Raw genomic sequence first — 18630 nt, 5'->3', positions numbered from 1 at the left:
CTTTTCTAACACATGACTTCCCAGAAGTTTTCAGGTGCTTCTTCTTCAGGCTTTGATTTAAAACTTAGATTGCTGAAAAAAAAAAATTAACTGAAACTTAGCTCCTGTTAATATTAGAATACATGTGTTGGGTATAAACCAGAAGGTAGTCTGTTCCTTCACTTCCTGAGTTTTGTTTGATGTTTCAATCGTTTCTCAGCAAAAAAAAAAAAAAGGGATTAACACATTTAGAAGGCTATCAAGAATAATGCCCACAAATAAATGGCAATATAAATGTTCAGGGATTCAAGGTCTGGGTTTGACTTAGGCCACTACTACCTCCAGTTATTTATTCTATCGTACAGCCACAGGCCATCATCCCATGTAGAAGAGTCACTACAGTAGACCAGCTCAGGTGCTTTAGAGCAGAGACTACGTACCACTGAAAAACAATGAAGTTTTAGGTGAAGACTGAGACTGTACACAGAAGTAGCTGGGTTGCAAGCTCACATTTCCACATGACAGCTCTGCAGGGATGAGAGCCTTTGGCAAATGAAAACTAACAAAGTAACTCTGGGGCTCTTAACAACATTTTTGCTGTGAATAAGTGCCTATAAATCCAGTTAACTAAGACACTGCAGACGCTCTTACCCTGTACATTTTTCTTAGCCATTAGTACCAGTTCTCTTCAGAAAGGACTCAATTCATGTGCAACTCTGCCTGTCACTGACTTGTGTTCTGAATGGCTGGACTTGAGCTATGCCTGTGTAAGCAGAATTTGCCTCCATGTAGCCATTCTCTACCGCCCGAATGGCTGCTGCAAGAATGCAAATCCTATTTGGAAGGATTACTTGCCATACAACAGCCAGAGGCCCTGTCCAAGGCTGGACTCCCTCCCGTGCCATGAAGCACAAACTCAGAAGCTCCAGTTCAAAGAAGGACGTGATTAAAGCAGGCAAGGTGGCAACACAAAACGGTATTCTCATTTCGCACAGGCAGAACCAAAGCTGTCATACCCCTCCCTCCCATTGCATTAGGAATTTGCACTAAAGCTGGGGATTTCATAAAATGCAAGTGTAAAGACATTCAAACAAGCAAGCAGAGATCAGGCCAGCATTTATACTTGTGGAAGCTGGCAATAACTGGTGGCAATACAGATTCCACTGGAGCACTTGAGTGTGGGCACCAGGGGTCACACAAGCATTGGGGAGGGGAAATAACACTCTTCAGAGAAGTGTCTGCTATCTAGACCAGATCTTACAGGTTTTTATGGTCTATGTACATTCCTCTGTAACAACAATTACAGAAAATTACTGGAATGTCCCAAGTACTCCAGAGTTTGAATGTGTTTTTCCTTCTAAGTTGTATTTGCTATTGCTTGTCTTCGCATTTTCTAAATACTTCACACATTTCATTCCTGCTATTTCAGCATACAAGGGAGCACCTCCTGTTTCTACAGGATGCAGTGCCAGTCTGTTCCATTCTCTACCTTAGGAAGAGGATGTCTTCAATTTAGTTCTTCCACAAAAGAAGAAAGAGAGGAGTGCATCTCATGCTTGTGAAAATGGCAGGCTGGTAACACTGGTGGCCAGTATTTTTGTACAGAATAGAAGCAATGGCAGTGCACTGCCCCAGCACAGATGGTTCCCTCATCATTTAACACTGGTTGGTGAAAATGGAGAAATGGAGTGTCACATTGACTCCAGCTGAAAGTCCTCTCGGGGTTAAAGCAAACACCTGCTAAGACCAGCTGTAACTGCCCCTTTTTGCAGCTGCACAGCTGCTGATTTGAGTTCCCAAGTAACACAGAGCTGGTGGTGTAGTTTTGCATTTACTCTGTAGTAATCTTGTGTTGATCAGAATTGTCAGAACATGAAGAAGTCCTACTTCTGGCCCTCCTGGGCCATCCCCCAGCCATGCAGAAACACATCATCTTGGAAATGAGAAATTTTACTTTAAAATTAGTTTGCTTCATGTCTTTCTAAAGTGTTTCTCTAGCAGTGTGGTGGATTGACTCTGGCTGGATGTCAGGTGCCCATCAAAGCTGCTCTATCACTCCCCCCCCTCAGCTGGACAGGGGAGAGAAAATGAAAGGCTCGTGGGTCAAGATAAGTACAGGGAGACCACTCACAAACTTCTCCAGCATGAGTCCTTCCTGCGGGTTGCAGTTCTTCACAAACTGCTCCAGTGTGGGCCCTTTTTCCACAGGGTTCAGTCCTTCAGGGCCCAGCATGGGCCCTCCACGGGCCACAGCCTCCTTCAGATGTACACCTCCTCTGGCGTTGGGTTCTGCACTCGCTGCAGGTGGATCTCTGCTCCTCCATGGACCTCCATGGGCTGCAGGGACACAGCCTGCTTCACCACTGTCTGCACCATGGGCTGCTGCAGGCGAACCTCTGCTCCGGCAGCCTGGAGCACCTCTTCCCCCTCCATCTTCACTGACCTTGGCATTGGCAGAGTTGTTTCTCTCTCATATTCTCCTCTCTTCTAACGGCTGCTGGTGTTGCACAGGCTTTTTTTTCTTCCCTTCCTAAATTTGTTATCACGGAGGTGCTACCACTGTCGCTTATGGGCTTGGCCTTAGCCAGCAGCAGGCCCATTTCAGAGCCAGCTGGCATTGGCTCCATCGGACATGGGGGAAGCTTCTAGCAGCTTCTCACAGAAGCCACCAGTGTAACCCCTCCGCTATCAAAACCTTGCCAAGCAAACCTAATACAACCAGCTCCAAATAAGTTTTTTGAAATCTCTGGTTTGTACTTTTCCCAAAAACAAGTAGGTAAAGGAAGCATTCAGAATAAGTGATAGCATACCCAGGCATCAGGCAAAAGATGCTAAGAAAAATGTATCCAGCTCTCCACCACTCCCAGCTTAGAGCAATATGTAATTAATTTTTATTGGATTATAGAAAAAAGAAAAATGCAACAGTTTCTGTAAAGAAACCATACAACAATCCTGAAAGTGAAAGAACACTAAGACTGTACAAAGAAAATGGCATAACTTGCATCTCCAGTTAGAGACACTTTATGGCAACAAGTTTGGAGACATTTTCTCCTGATTAAGATCCTGCACTAAGTAGTACAGGTTTCCAGTCTACTTTAATCTATGGCAATTAATAAGCACATAAAAAAAAAGATGCCTTAGGTGAGTGTGAAGGTCTCCTATTAACACATGCTAAAAATAGACAACCCATGGAGCTATCTGAACAGATACTTTACAGAATAAAACTTTGAATTCAATAGGCTCTGAGGATCCACATTTGTCATTGACTTTTGAAAGCTGAGGCTTTTTCAGATCTGAATATAGTCCAGTTATACATTAATTGTAGGCTACAGTTATTAGCAGTGAGCCACTAGACGGAACAAGCTTTGGAGAACACCTCCATTGCCAACTTAGGCAGTGCCACAAGAGAGCCGCACTGCACTGAAGAGAAACAAACCAGCAGAAAAATTCCTTTTGTGTCTTACCTTGTAATGGGAAGAGCAGATGCCTTCAAACATATCTAAATCCATACAGTCCATTGGTTCAGATCTTCTTGGTAATAGCAACTCTTCCAGATTCTTGTTTTCTTATTTTTAATCTGCCAGCTGGTGCAACCTGTAAATTTATAGAAGTAATGTGTTATTCCAAGATGTTTATTCATCTCATTCTATAAGGCATTCTATTTAAATATATATGGCTCTGTGCCATATGGCTCCTATTGCTCTCCAGAGCTTTCACTATAATGGATTACAGACCACAGTGTTTCTGTAGGTTATTGATTTTTGGGAATGTAAGTAAAGGACTCTTTAGGATTTCTTTGTAAACTTTCCAGAACATCACATTCCATATGCGTATATCTTATATATTTGAGAACATGCTCCTACAATATGAACTTCAAACACTTAACTGTTCAAAAAAAAACCAGTGGCATAATGTGCATCTTTGAATTGTCTATTTCTTTGTCAACATAGCTGTTAAAGGTTGATTCTTGTGGAAAGGGATGAAGTTATATTTAAATACTAGTTCAGGAATCGGAAAAACTGAAGGTTGATAAGGTGGCCAAGAATTTATGTTCAGCAATTAAGGTAAAAAAAAAAAAAAAAGAGAAAAAACTGCTTCCAAAAACGTGATTTTGAACACTGTTCAAAGTTTTTCAGGAGCAGACTGAATTAGTGGGACAGTTGGAAAATTCGGTCTGAGGGATTTTTTTGGTAGAACTCAGGGAATCACAGTGAGATTCCTCAAATGTATCTATAGCTGCAGTGCCTTCCAGGTATTTAAATTATTTGATCACCCAAACCAAAAGGATCTCTGAAAACCAAGCAACAGGTTCTCTGCTTAGGCGCTGCAGTTTTCATCAGCAAAAGCAATGAAGGAGTCACTTATAAGTGCTTGACTTCCCACTGCAGACTGTATAGCATATAGAGTGTTACCTGTGTACGTGACAGATACCTCTCTGCACTCCCAATATCTTAATCCCCTATAGGCAGGATCCACAAGCAGAACACATTTTCATGGTGGATTTTACAAAAACATATTCTAGTGCTGAATAAAATGAAAGTTCAATTAAACAGAGTGCAATTATCTCTTTACTGGCAAACAAGCAGTCCACATTAGTTCAGCTCTGGTTTGCTGAACTGTGTTCAACTTCTCAAATCATTCAACTGTTTTATTATGCGATTTCGCCAATGCCTCTGGTTCCAGCACTATGGCACAGAAAATGGGATGTACAACACCTGCTGCTTTCCACATTTTGGCTGCTGCTGTTTAAAAGCTGACCCTGCTCTCTACAGAAACTGTTTATAGGTATTTCAAAGGTTACTATAACTTTGTGTATATATGGTTTGTAGCACACACATCTTACTAGGCTGCTCTCTCCTTTTTTTACCACGGAAAAATGAAAATTAGATCACTTCAGTCAGAATGCCTAAAAATCATCAGCAGTGATATTTTAGTCACTTGTAGCCTTACATCCTGATGTAAATTCCTACCACGAATGGTGGCACACAAGGCCACCTTGTCCCTGCACGGCAGAGCTGGCATGTCACACACTCATGGCGTGAGGTACATCTGATTTAGTTGTCATTTAAACCTGAAACTCCTGATGAAGCCAGAAAAAGACTTGATCCTGGGAGATGTTTCAAGCAAGCTGTGCCCCCTCCTCAATACAGACAGAAATCAGGTCTGAAAGATCATGCACAATTGCTCTGGAGTCCTTGACTCTGAATCTCGAGGTAACTCAGCAACCTCATGTAGGGTCTCCTTTTCCCCTTAACAATTTTCAGGACTTGATTTCAGTGAAGTACAAGATTTGTCCTTCAGAAGTACTGGCCACAAGTACTGGGAGCCAGAACTCAACATGGAAAAAAATACAACATTCACTCTTACAAATTCAGCAGCAGAATGCCAACTGCTAGGAAAAAAATACTAAGAAAGCCTGCATAGTGAGGCAATCTGAAGATTTCCAGACTATATTTTTATTCAATCCATGGTTTGGGACCCCTCTAATTAGGACAGAATCTCCCTCTTTGTGACAGTGGAGCATGTAAAGACCAGCATGGGGAATCAGTTTGCATTATGATTCCACTGTATGTTACAATCCTTCTATCATGGTTGTGTTGTGATTTCAGCATAATACTGTATGACTCTTCTAAATCAAAATCCAATGTAATATCAAATATCTTCAGATAAGTAAATCTGGTATTAAAAGATTAAACTTTTCTGTCATCTCAGATCCATTGGGTAGACCAGAGTGTGTACGTCAGGACAGGCCACCACCAAGCCTCCTTGGCATTACATGGCCAATCATCTCGGTGAGAAAGTGATCAATCTCCTTCTCCCTGTAGCACCAAGATGACCTGAAGCAAGCAGGGTCCAGAGAGAGGTGAGTGATTGCTGTCCTTTGGATGGTGCAAAGAGGCACTTGACTGAACCATGGACTAGATCACTCAACTTGGCAGGAAGAAGCAGCAAGTTAAGAAAAGGAACATTTGGGACATAGGCTTTGCCGTGTGCCTGGATGCAGGCAAAGAGAACTCTGATGGTGTACCACTTCCACAACACTACTGAGGAACTGATTACAGTTCAACAGAAAAATTGGCTGTCATGTACCAAATTCCTATAGAATAAGGACTCTGTATGCAGTCATGTCAATTATGTGACTACAGGGATAGATATGAGGTAGTCTGCACTGGAGAACAGAGAAGAATGAGCCAACAGCATCAAGCAAGATAAAGAGTGAAAAGATATCTAAAACTGTTTTTTTTTTGGTTGATCGCTAAGGTTAATTACCCTCATGATGCACAGGCTCTGCATCAAATGCTGATAGAAATGAATAGGAGAACCCCTTGAATCTACCATTATAAATAGAACAGTACAATACTATTTTGTATTCAAACCTTGGATGTATACTATTTCTAGTCCTTTGTATATAATACTGTTGTTATTTTACAATGTTTTCCTACATAATGATAGACATTACACAAACTACAGAATGTGCAAGTTAACTAAAAAAACTCCTTGAGTGTCTTTAAGTGTCTGGTTACATTATATGCCTTTAACTATTTACTCAGAAATTAAAGCAAAGAGTATGTTATCTCTCAAACAACATCTTGGCTAGCTACTCTTCTGATTTCAGTTACTCTGTTAATCTACACAGATATAAAAAAATAAAGCTAAGCAAAGGAGAATTAGCAATATGTAAAAGTGATTGCATTGCTTTCAGCTCCAGTTACTGATGTTAGCTTTACCTCTTAAAATCTTACCATGTGAAAAGCTGATCTTAGTTTTTCCATGCATGCTCATGTACAGAGAGTACTCTACCTGCACCTCTCTAATCTGACGTTGCAGAACATGCTATAAGCCATTGCTTTAACAGCTTGGCACAGATCATATGGATCACACTTCTGAAGTCTTCATATAGGAACACCATTGATCAAGCAACATCCCTTCATTTTATATGTTTTGGGTGACTTTCAATCTTCCAGAAAATAAAAAACCGTAACAGGCAAAATACACAAAGGGCAGACAGGTACTGCTCCATTGATTTTGATTGACCCATTTACAGTGGCCGTGGATCTGGACCAATGATAAGGACAAAGCTGCAACTATTTCTCAGATATTAAAAACTCCCAATACACCTGTCTTCTTTCCAAACATGAAAGAGTAATCTGCTCAAACGTATATGCATGCAGGGATTATGAAACTACACAAATAATCTTACTGCGCAACCTCCATTTTAGGACCATCAAAAAGGACTCCTAAATGTAGTCCTGCATCATCTACTCTAGAGGACTACTGCTGGATTACCATATGAATGCCAGTGATCCTTAAGTGACCACAGAAGGCTTTTTTCACCACCGATTCCTCCATTGAGGTGCCCAGCCAAAGTTTTTATTAAATCATACCAAAACTGCCAGAACTATGCCCTTGCAAAGACAGTTGAAAAGGAAAGCATCCTGGCTAGCTGCCCTGGAAGCACACATACCAACCTCAGAACAAAACTTGCACTTCCTTTTTGATTCATACTAATGTCATTGTTTACAGTTGCAGGATGCATTAAATCCTGCTTAAATTACCAAGCATAGGAGCACTTCCGAATTCACATTCAAGACTGTGGTCTTTCCCCAATAGCATTATAGTGAGGATGAGGTAAACCAGCCTGCTGCAACCAACAGACTGGCTCCAGTTGCCCACATTCCTCTGCACACTCCCACTTCCCAACCCCTTCTCCTACCCTTCTCTCTTTGTCATTTTCTCTTCTTCCTCCTTGTTTAGTTTACCCTCTCCTGTTGTACCAGTACAAGTTGGAGGCCAACTGGCTGGGAAAACAGCTTTGCAGAGAAAGACCTGGGAGCCCCGCTGGACAACAGGTTGACCATAAGCCAGAAGCACGCCCTTGTGGCAAAGAAGGGAGAGTAAAGATGATGGAGCCAGGCTCTTCTCAGGGGTCCCCAGTGAAAAAAAAAAAACAAGAGGAAAGAGGCACAAAGCAAAACATAAGCAATTCCATTTAACCATAAGAAACTCTCACTGTGAGAGTGGTCCAACACAAGTACAGGTCACCGAGAGAGGTTGTGGAGTCTCCATCCCCAGAGACCGGAGATATTCAAAACCCAGCTGGACACAGCCCTGTGCAGCCTGCTCTAGATGCTTTGAGAATAGGGTTGGATCAGATAACCTCCAGAAGTCACTGCAACCTCAGCAATTCTGTGAGCCTGTAAACAGAGTCCTGTTCCCTACCTTATTTATTTTTTTTTAAACCAGTATGATACTGACATAGCCATGTTGAAAAGCTGATCCTCAACAGTGGGACAAGAATTTCATTTGAGGTCTCCATACTTTATGGATGGAGTGGACTGATGAAACAGTGACTGAAACATTAAACTAGATGTTAGAGATGCTTCTTATTCTAAGAATCATACAACTCCTTTTGTGCTTTTCTTAGAAGAAAAACCCCCAGTGGTCACTGCTGCTTACAGTAAGATCAGTAGTTTAGCTTGCAGCATTTAATGCATTGCCCACTTGTGGCATTATGCTTGTCTTGCCCTTTCTATCATGCTCCCAAACAGACACTGCCAAAGCAATTTTAGTTAGCAAGTCTGTTCCTCAGCGTCACAGCACACTGTATAAAACCTGCTTTCTGATGCAGAAGGAATGATGAGACAGCACAGAGAATTCATCCTCAGAATAAAGAACAAGTTGGACCCTTACCCAATGCTCAAGAGAGCTTTGCAAAGGAAAACCGTTAAGTCTGACAGCTCATACACTTCTTTCAGGGAATGCTATCAGCAAACCAAAGGTCACAATGAGGGCTTCAACTATGGATTACATATATTGTCACCAGTAACCAGGACTACCCAGTATCAAGCAGAGATGCATCATATTCTTACCCAAAGATGTGGCTAAGTGTTCTGCATAATCCAGCTCCTCAATCAGCCAGGAGCAGGAGACGGGTCACATTTTCCCATACCCATCACTCCTTATTGCAACAGTTACAATATTCCTATTATTAATGATCTAAAGGTAACACCCCTGACCTCAATATTCTGAGTTCTAGTACCTCAAACTCAAGTTGGAAAAGCTTTCTTTACAACAAGCTACAAAGTAGGTCCAAAATGACTGTCTGCTCTCACTCCTATTTCTTTTGAAGAACAACTCAGTCTTCAGACACACAAGAAAGTGAACTCTGAAACTTTCTTTTTGTGGATGTTAAGTTAGAAACTTAATAGCAATTTTCATTTTTCCTATTTTGTATATTTACTGTGGCCAGCACGTGCCTCCAGCAGAGTTATTTGCAGTTACCCCACAGTAACTACGTTGTCTAATGGTTTCCTTGGAATAATTCAGGGAATGACAAGATAGTTTTTGGTTCACTTCAGTTTCTACTGATTTTAAGTTAACCATCATCAGTATCACAGTCATAAATTCGCACCCTATCACTCAAAGGAGATCTGTTGCAGACACCGCACTGTCTTTAGTTACACTCCACCACACAGCTGACCTTTAGATGCAAAAGCTAAGCATCTATTCATAAATTTACTGGTTATTAATTCATTTAGTTGTTTAGTAAATACAGCCAGGCATACCAATTCATACATTCCACAAACAAGGATATCATGAAACAATTCAGGGAAAGTTTTTACACAGATCCATTAACTCTGACCAGAACAAATCATTTGCAAGTACATACACTAGAATTTATGTGTACATTAAATGTCTCTATTTGCCTGGCAATTGATTAATCCAGTTTACAGCATGGCCAAAACCTCTGGTCTTCCTCAGGGAAGAATTTGTTTACCTGCAGTGAGCTAGACTGGAGTATGAGTTGTTTGGGTTTTGTTGATGCAACTGAGGTCTGTCGCATACCCACCCAGGGATTCGGCTTAGCTAAACTCTTTCTATGGGCAGCTGCAGGCTGTGAAGAAATGCAATCTCTGCTGATTCAGCTTATCTGTGAAGGCAAAACTCAGTCCTGGCAAGACCTCCAAGGGAAGGCAGCACCAGAGCAGACACTACAGCCAAAGCACTTAGGAATATTGCCTCCTGTTGCCAGGAGAGAAAAGATTGCCCAGTCTTCAAACTTTTTAAAGGCAGTCACTGTCAATACATAAAATGTCTTTAATGTATGCACATTATTGCAGCTATTTTAGCATTATATTGGCACATCAGTTTTATTAGCAGAAATAAAAGGCTTTGTCAATAGTAAGCTTGAATTTTATTTTATTCCGCATTATGCTATTGTATACAGGATCTGCAGTTACAATCGCATAATTGCATCTCTACCATTGTAACACTAGTACTTGCCTTCCCTCTTGCTTTAATCTCTCCAGTGGAAAGACTAAAGTTCAAACTATTCCATATCTGGCATTAATCTGGAGAACATAAGTTTACAAGGGTAGAGTACATTCCATCAGCCCTAATAGGATTAAAAGGATTCTGCAGTTTTCAAATCCTCAGAAGTAACAAACATTTTTTAAAGGAACAGTTGGTGTTCATACAGTTGATTAGCATGGTCCACCACAATCAGAATAACTGGTAAGAAATTTACCATAATAATTTCACTGCATGTGCATCAAAGATTACTTTACAATTAGGATTTACAGTAAGTCTGCTACATAAACTAGAGGAGAACAGGTCACTCTGGGACATAGTAGGCAATAGCCAATTGCTTGCATGTGCACATTTAGGTCTAATTAATACAGTTTTGGGGTAAAATCACTAGAATATTTTCAGTTGCAGGTAGTGTCACTGTTACTATACTGTTACTTATTCCTGCAATTTATCTGGCTAAAATCACTCTTCAACTGTAAGAGTCAGAACTTACAGATTTGAATGGTTGCATCTGCTCTCCTGAGGTACCGCTGCAAAGCATTAGGAGAAAAGTATAGCTTTTAAAAAATTTGCTTTTGAATTTAATTCCTTAATCTACTATTTCACCCCCCTGCCCCCTTCCCAAAAAGCCAGCTATAAAATGACAGCCTCATTCATCAGAAACACATTCCCATTGCTGATTTACCTCCTGAGGCAGTCAAAGGGTCATTTTTAAACATTAAATTGTCAATAGAATAAAGAAGGACTGATCCTACTTGCTTTAATTAGCAGCTTTTTCCACAGAAGCCCCTCCATATAAAGGACTCCCTCCACAGACCTTGAACGCCTGACTGCTTTCTGCAGCTGAGAGAGGTGGATTTTCCCTGTTAGATTATATATTCTGTAGTTCTGCTGCACAAGCATGGCCATTTATTCGTAGCATAGTCCTGTTTCCTTCCCAATTTCTCTTGTAGAAGTCCGTTCAACCCTTAATTATTTATCCATAGCTGCTTTATCTCTGCTATAACCCATCTACTCAAATCTACGCTTTAAAATATTTTCCCGAAACAGCTGTCTGGCCCCTCCTACTATTTGAGAGAAATCTATGAAGGCCATCTCTCGTAAACTGCCTAGATAAAAGGTACTGCCTATCACAGTACTACAACAGGCTTTTACAATTGGCTATGCTTCAAGACCTGTTTAAAAAAAGGATGCCGTCTTCCATGCAGCGTTCTACTTCAAATACAATATGCAAGCCGCAGGCTCCCAGTTCCTTACGATACGGAGCAGTCTGGTGCCTTCGGGTGTATATTCCCAATATGCTTCTCAGCAAACATAGGCTCACTGGTTGTGACAAGCACCTTTTAGCTCTTGCTTAAATATATACATATATGTATATATAAAATCTAATGTCTTCTACAAGAGGTATGATGCTTTTCATGCAATGACTGATATTAATGTCACCTTCCCTCACAGCTCCCACCCATTCCAAAAGAGTGGAAATAATAATCCATAGGCGATCTATCAGTACGTGCCCACCCCTGAAACCGCTTATTCACACATAACCGAGCCCGTGAGGATACAGGAGGACAGTTACAACGCCACGCTCTTCAAACTGCCAGCGCAAATCACCAGGCAGTTGTCACTTCGGATCATATTCCGTAAAAATAAGAAGAAAACCGATAAGCAAACGCCTCTCAGAAACGGATCCCCCTCCATCCTCTCCATCCCCATCCCAGCCCTTACTCCGGAGCTTGTGCTGCCCAACCCAGCCCCGCAGTACCCGCCCCGCCGGCTGAGCCCCGGGGCAGAAGGAGCCGGTTGCTGCCCCTGTGGCAGCCGCTTACCTCTCCCCTCCCGGGGGCGGCGGCGGCGGCGGCGGCGGCGGCGACGGCTCCTCCCGCGCTGCGGAGCTGGCGGGCGGGCACCGCCGCACGCTGCTGCTGCTGCTCGCCCGGCGGCGCGGGCGGAGCTCCCGCCGGCCCGGCCTCCCCGGGAAGGGGCCCCGGTTGCGGCGGGGAAGGCGGGGAGGGGGGGGGAAGGGATGGAGGAGCGGCGGGCGAGGCGCTGCTCTTGCGACAGCGGCTTGGGAGGGAAGGTGAGGGGCAGGGTTTTAGGAGGGCGGTATGGGATCGGCGGCTAATTGCGCCGAGAGGGGAAGGCCGGTATTTTAGGGGGCCAGGCTGGAAAGGTTAAGCGCACGACAAAAGCAGGTGACAGGGATCCGGCCTTAAAACGCGATTACAGGTGGCTGCCCCCGGGGGTTTGCTCCAGGCAGTCCCTTCGGCGAGGAGCGGTGAGCTGTGTGACATTCCGACAGTGCTGTAGAGCAGGGCTGGTCGGCTGTCGGGGCAACTCCTACAATTTGGAAGCCGGCTGGAAGAGACTTGCGGAGGAAATTTGCCACCACTGAATTAGGATTTACCCTGGTAGGCAAGGGGATGTTTCTTAGGGACGTTGGTGTGGCTACTCCAAAAGAAAATGAGCCTCGGAAGTGCAGATCCAGAAGCAGTGCCAGCTCCCAACCTAGATCCCTTCCAGTTTAATGTTTTATCCTACGCGCTACTGCTTGCTGAAAATTTTAAGCCTTCATTCCTCTTCCTTCATTAATCACAATCATCATTGGTTTGTATTTTTTCTACATTCACTGATAGATGGGAAAAATCCTACCTTTTTTACTTACCTTTTTTTTCCCCTGAGTTTTCTATTGCTATATAATTATTAACAGCCAACACAATCCTGCTACATCTATCTTCTGCCAGCGTAGGCTATTTTACTTTTTATTTCCTGTTACTTCAATGGAAATGTCGAGTGTGTCAGGAATCCAGGATGTGAGAGTGGGAAGTGGTAGATGCATCTTCAGGCATGCATGGTAGGTCATAGCCATGCGTTGGATCCAGCTGCCTGGTCACTCAGCATTTCATCCCAGAGGCTCTACAATCTTTGCAGTCTTCCTTCCCATTAAAGAAAGAGTTGCTGCTGGTAAATATTACCAACATTGAAACTACGGATTATTTGATGAGACTTTCTTTTGTCAGTGCAAGCGCATCAACCACAGCCTTATTTTCACATCTCTCCCTTCTCTTTTCTTCTTTTGACCAATATTTCCTTCAAGTTGCCACATACTCATAACAAAATGAATGGCTGAGTTCAACTAACATCATCTGTAGTCAATTTTGTTTTCAAATCATAGTACAAATATGAAATAATTAGGCTAAATGTGCTATTTGAGCTGTAATAATGGAATAACTCATTACCGACACTCATTAAGTGTAAGATTCCCAGTATTCTATATGATGAGCAAATAGATACAAGGAAAGTTTCTCAGATCACCATCCTCAGTTATGTCTGTGGGTTTATGGATGCTCCAGTTTACAACGCCCAAGCTTATAGACCCCCTAAAATAGTAAATAGCCTTTAGAGCTATGAAGGAGGAGAGAGATTTAGTACTCAAACGTCTGACAACAACAGGTCTGCACATGTAAAATAAATCATCTACATTAAGTGCCCAGCCATGGACTGTGAATATTCTGGCTGTAAATAGGCAGTTCAGCTTTGCCATGGGCAGTGCTTTCTAGTAACCAGTGGGATCAAGCATGTCCTCCCTGAGGAAGCTTTGTTTGCCACAAACCCTTTAAAATTCTTTTCCAGGTTTTATGCACTTACTGTACCTTTGCTAGCAATGAAGTTGGTAGTAGTAGGAATATTACTGGAGCTGGATAACAGAGGGCTTCATATCCATTTCTGACACAGTAGACCTGATGCAGAGGTGGTGTTGGAAATGGAGTAACTGTGCTTAGCTCAAGAAGAACAGGTTTCTTTTACGCTATTAATTAAATCTCAGTCCAGATTCAAAGAGAAAAGGAGCATCAGTTTGCCTAACCGTCCTGCTGCCCTATATGGAATAAGGTAACAGTCTGAAGCAAAAAAAAGCACTCCTATGCTCCACACAGAGGTGATTTGTTTGTCCATCAACTCTGATAACCTTTTAAAATAATTTTGTTCTCTAAAAGCTTTTTCTTCTGTAGTTGCTCAGTGCAATTCAGGAGGAAATTTCAGCTGCTGAGAAAACATTATCCTAGGGTTCACATAGAACACATATGAAAACTGTATTTGAGAGAAATCACCTGTCTGTCTATGCTTAACATACCTCAGGTTAACCACTTTAAGGCAGTTTAGTAGTTTGCTTTTAACTAGCCAGCATTAGTTATTCATAGGTTAAAAGAAGTTTTCTGAAGAAGACTAAGGTTCAGCCTCTTCAGAGATCTACAATTTAAAGAAAGGCTACGGCTTGTTTCTGGTCAAAAGCCAGCAAGCTTAGCTCCTTCAAGGCATTATAATATGTAAGTAATTATAAAGAACAAATGAGAAAGATTGGAATTTCTTCCTCACTGGAACAAAATTCATTTTTATATTACAACTATAGTTATAAGAAATTTCAAAAATCCTCAAGGGATTTGTAAAAGCACAAGACATTATTCATGCTTGTACCTAATGAAAAATAAAACAGGAAGTTCCAATCAAAAATAAATGGCAATTTTCAGTCCATAGGGAATCCAAATCAAACTGTTTAGATACAAAGTAAAATTTGTCTTTGTAAAATGGATGGAAGTTGTAAAGTGAAATGATGTATACATGAATACTAGAGAAAAATGCCTTTGCCCACAAAGTACTCCTTAGCACTCAAGAGGACCGAAGCTTGACAGATCTCCATCAGCTCAGAAACATCTGGATGAGGTACACAAGCAACACTGATCCAGTGTGAATAAGACATTCATGTAGGAGCCAGGGGAAGTTGGGTTTCTCTTCCTGAGTCTGCCACCAAGCTACCACATTTTTCTGACAAGCCAGGTCATTTCTCAAGCTCCTCTTTTTCTCTCCTGTCTTTGGCCAACTTGACTTTGAGCTCCCTGGGGTAGACACAGTCTTTAAAGACAGCACACAAACTCAAACAAGTTCCCAATTTCAACTAGAAATAGTAGTACAATATAAACAAACAACCAAATTTACAGAACTGGAGCCAGCAAACTAATTAATTCCAAATCTTTCAGTGTCCTTTTGAAAATGTGCCCCAGAGAGGCTGCTCTCTTGGGTGACACAGGAGTGATTCTATTGCCAACTCTCAGAGCTACAGCCATGAGGAGCCACAGATAAACCCTCTACGACTGCAACCATTCCTTCTCTCTGTAGACTAGTCTCATGATGGGTAACAAGCATCCAGTAGGAGCTTGTAAATACGCAATTTTTAAAAAATGAATCAGTATGTCACTGGAAGGAAAAAGTATACAAAACTTATTACACAGTATTTTTCCACCACCTTCTTATTCTAGAAGGACTGTAATTATTCCCTGTTGCACGAGCTGTACAGTAGTAATCCCTCTGCTCCTACATGCTTCATTTACAACTTGAGAGCTAACAGCCTATTAAGTTTTTAATAAATTATACTGAAATATTGTGGCACTGTTCTAAAAATAAAACCTGGAGATAGTTGTTAAGGATATGTTCCTTACATGCATAAAACTATCCCTTAAACACATAATTTTTTTTACAAAAATGTCTTGGCTTATAAACATCTGTGATCATAAATACGCCTCAAAAAGCACTGGCAGAGAATTTGTAGTATTAGAGTCACTTTTTTAAAGGAGAAAGCTTTTTCCTTTTCACTATTAATCTCTTACCCTTTCATCTCAAATTTAATTCATCTCTAGGTCTTTACAAAGTCATGAAATTATTCATGTGTAAGATGGATAAGGTAGTATGAAAGAAGGAAAGACCTCACAAAGATTCTATAAAAGTAACAGTAAAAATACTGGGAAGAATATGGAAAATACTGGACTTCCATTCACTCAGGACTATGACATCAGTCTGAGCCATTTTAGAAAGTTTTAAAAATAATGCTTCTCATTTTGGATTCACAGGACTGATTTGGATGGGGAGCTCAGATAACAGCAGGCAGTGGAGTACTGTCTCTTACTACTGATTTTTGTATTTATGCTTATGCTTAACATTGGGTCCCTGAATCCGTGGCTAAATATTTAATTAAAGTAGTCTGCTTTTCAGGCACCTTGAACATTCACCTGCTTCACTGACAATCACACAAGCTATAAATACCAAGCAGCTCTAAGACTGAGAAATGTATACTTAAATCTCTATATGTGGTCTTGGAAGTCTAACATTAAGCCTGTAAACTTCAAAACGCTGAAATTTCTTATCTAGGGGATTTCTAACCTTTTCTGCCTCTCACAAACTTCTTATAGCACGCCAGAATTTGCAAAGAAGAGAAAGGGAAGGACAGAAGAACCAAAAGATTATCAGATATGAATGCCAAAGTCATTTACACATGGGACACACTTACGTATAGAATGGCTTGAGGAAAGCGTTCACAGATTTGGTTTTGATGCACATTAATCAAGACGGGCTCTCAAAAAGGTAGCTATTCATAGGGGAAAGTTGTGCTGGTTGCATAAACATAGTAGAAGTTTCTAAGCATTTAATTAAGCAAATAATATCTTAAAGATGAAAAAGAAGCAATATATTGAAAATAATAAATCATAACAAAAAAAATTACCAAAGCTTTAAAATTTCTCAGAGAAGGAAGAAAAAAACCTTAAGCCTTACAGGAGAATCCAAAAGACTTTGACAGTACTATTCTTTTGGTAAGACTGCAGCTGTTTAGGTATTCTGCTGAAGAGCATGGAGTATATCATTGAAAAGAGTAAACTAGAATATAAAATTTTCAATGCTTGTCACAATTATTTTAGTTCATTCCTCTAAATATTACATCTCAGGCTTAAAAATATGAATGTTTTTCTTATAAATGGGCTGAAGAGATTATTCAAAACCAGAGGTGCTGAGGATATATACACACCTCACCCATATCTTAATGAAACACATTTCTGAGGATGATCACTGGTAACTGAAAGTAAAAATAGGGATATTTTGTTCAGCACAGCCATCTGAGAGTAGTTTACATGGAGAAATGTATTTCTTACAACAAATAAATCTAGTTTAAAGAAGCCCTCATCCATAAAGAACTCCTGCTGCTGTTTGAGGAATCACTACTGGCAGGAGCTGTCTTCCTGAAGGGTCACCATATCACACCAAAACAGTGGAGACTTAAATTACCATTTCTATCAGGGTCAGGAATAACAACAGTGGCACAGCAAGGAAGAAACTCAGGCACTCTGAACAACAAGTGGCTGAGAAGATCTCCCCTCATGGCATGCCTAAGCCTCTTCAAAAAACGACACATCTTCACACATCCCATAAACTCTAGGGTTTTGTTGCTGCTGCCTTTTCCTTAATCTTAGGTGTTTCCCTAGTTTATCTCTGTATGGTTGACCAAAATTTTCCATGACCACCTTTATGCTGGGGTTTCGTACCTGCTTTCCAGCAGTCAAAGATCCCTAGTGGTCACCTGGTAAATTGCTTTGCACTGGGAACTGCTTGGGAGCGTCTTTGCAGAGCTTCCCCTGCACCTTGCACCCCACAACAGCTGCTTGGATGTTTGTTTATCATCCAGCCATCCTCCACCAGGAGAGCTCTCCGCAAGCAAGTTTTCTTCATGTAAGTTTGAGTGAGTGCTTTTATTAAAAAGATCTGCATACCTAAAAACAATTGGCTTTTTAAACAGGAAAAATATTTGCTTACTGCAAGAACTTCTCAAAATATTATGTGGCTCAAATAGGTGGAATTTAGTTTTGAACCATTGTCTGGGAGCCAGATATACACCTCCTGGAAACTTAGTAGTGTCAATTAAATTATTCTCAGAAGTACCTGATGCCCAGCTCTTGGAAACAGAGGAAAATAAAACATGATTGTAATGGTACAAATAAATGACTAAATAAAACTAAAAGCAACTGCAGGAGAAGTTTTTATTAACTATGAAAGAATATGAGATACAACACTAGCCAGATGTTCCATTCTTTTCCTATCTGTTGATGAATGTTCTTAACTAAGTACTTAATCCTGCAGTTGGGTTTTAATAAACTGGTATTAGGGCTGTTGTTATTGTGTCAGCGTCGTGATAAAAATCCAGGATGCCTTTCCAGAGATCACCATAACAGCAAAAAGATAAGGCTTGCTATTTTCTTAATAAACAATAGATAAGATACAAACTTCCCTCGTATTTAGAACCTCCCTCCTGTCCAGAAACTAAAGTCATTGCTTCATTATAATTAGGACCCTTGCAGATTTCTTTATAATTGCTAATTACTTTTTAATCTCTCTGGCAATAAATAGCTTTTCTAAACTTAATTGAATTCACTCACAAGGACTAACAGATTACCCAGGATTCTGCTCACCATCTGTCATGTAAACACAGGTAAAGTAAAATTTTCCTTGCTTTTTCCTCCTAAATTA

The 18630-nt window shown here is 41.0% G+C and overlaps 1 protein-coding gene across 1 annotated transcript in view; it reads right to left on the bottom strand.

Moving 5' to 3' along the window:
- TMEM108 (transmembrane protein 108) overlaps positions 1 to 12188 on the bottom strand; it is a 166242-nt gene extending 154054 nt beyond the window's left edge. Inside the window, exons 1-2 of the mRNA XM_086741704.1 lie at positions 12117 to 12188; positions 3444 to 3573 (exon numbers count right to left, since the gene is read on the bottom strand). The gene's annotated coding sequence lies outside the window, so the exon portion shown is untranslated. The remainder of the gene's footprint in view (positions 1 to 3443; positions 3574 to 12116) is intronic.
- Between the last annotated feature and the right edge of the window lie 6442 nt (positions 12189 to 18630).

Source organism: Chlamydotis macqueenii, chromosome 2 (genome assembly GCF_036417535.1).
Source record: "Chlamydotis macqueenii isolate bChlMac1 chromosome 2, bChlMac1.mat, whole genome shotgun sequence".
Lineage (NCBI taxonomy): Eukaryota > Metazoa > Chordata > Aves > Otidiformes > Otididae > Chlamydotis > Chlamydotis macqueenii.
Note: the sequence above shows the minus strand (reverse complement) of the source record. Positions and strands in the feature narration are given on the sequence as shown.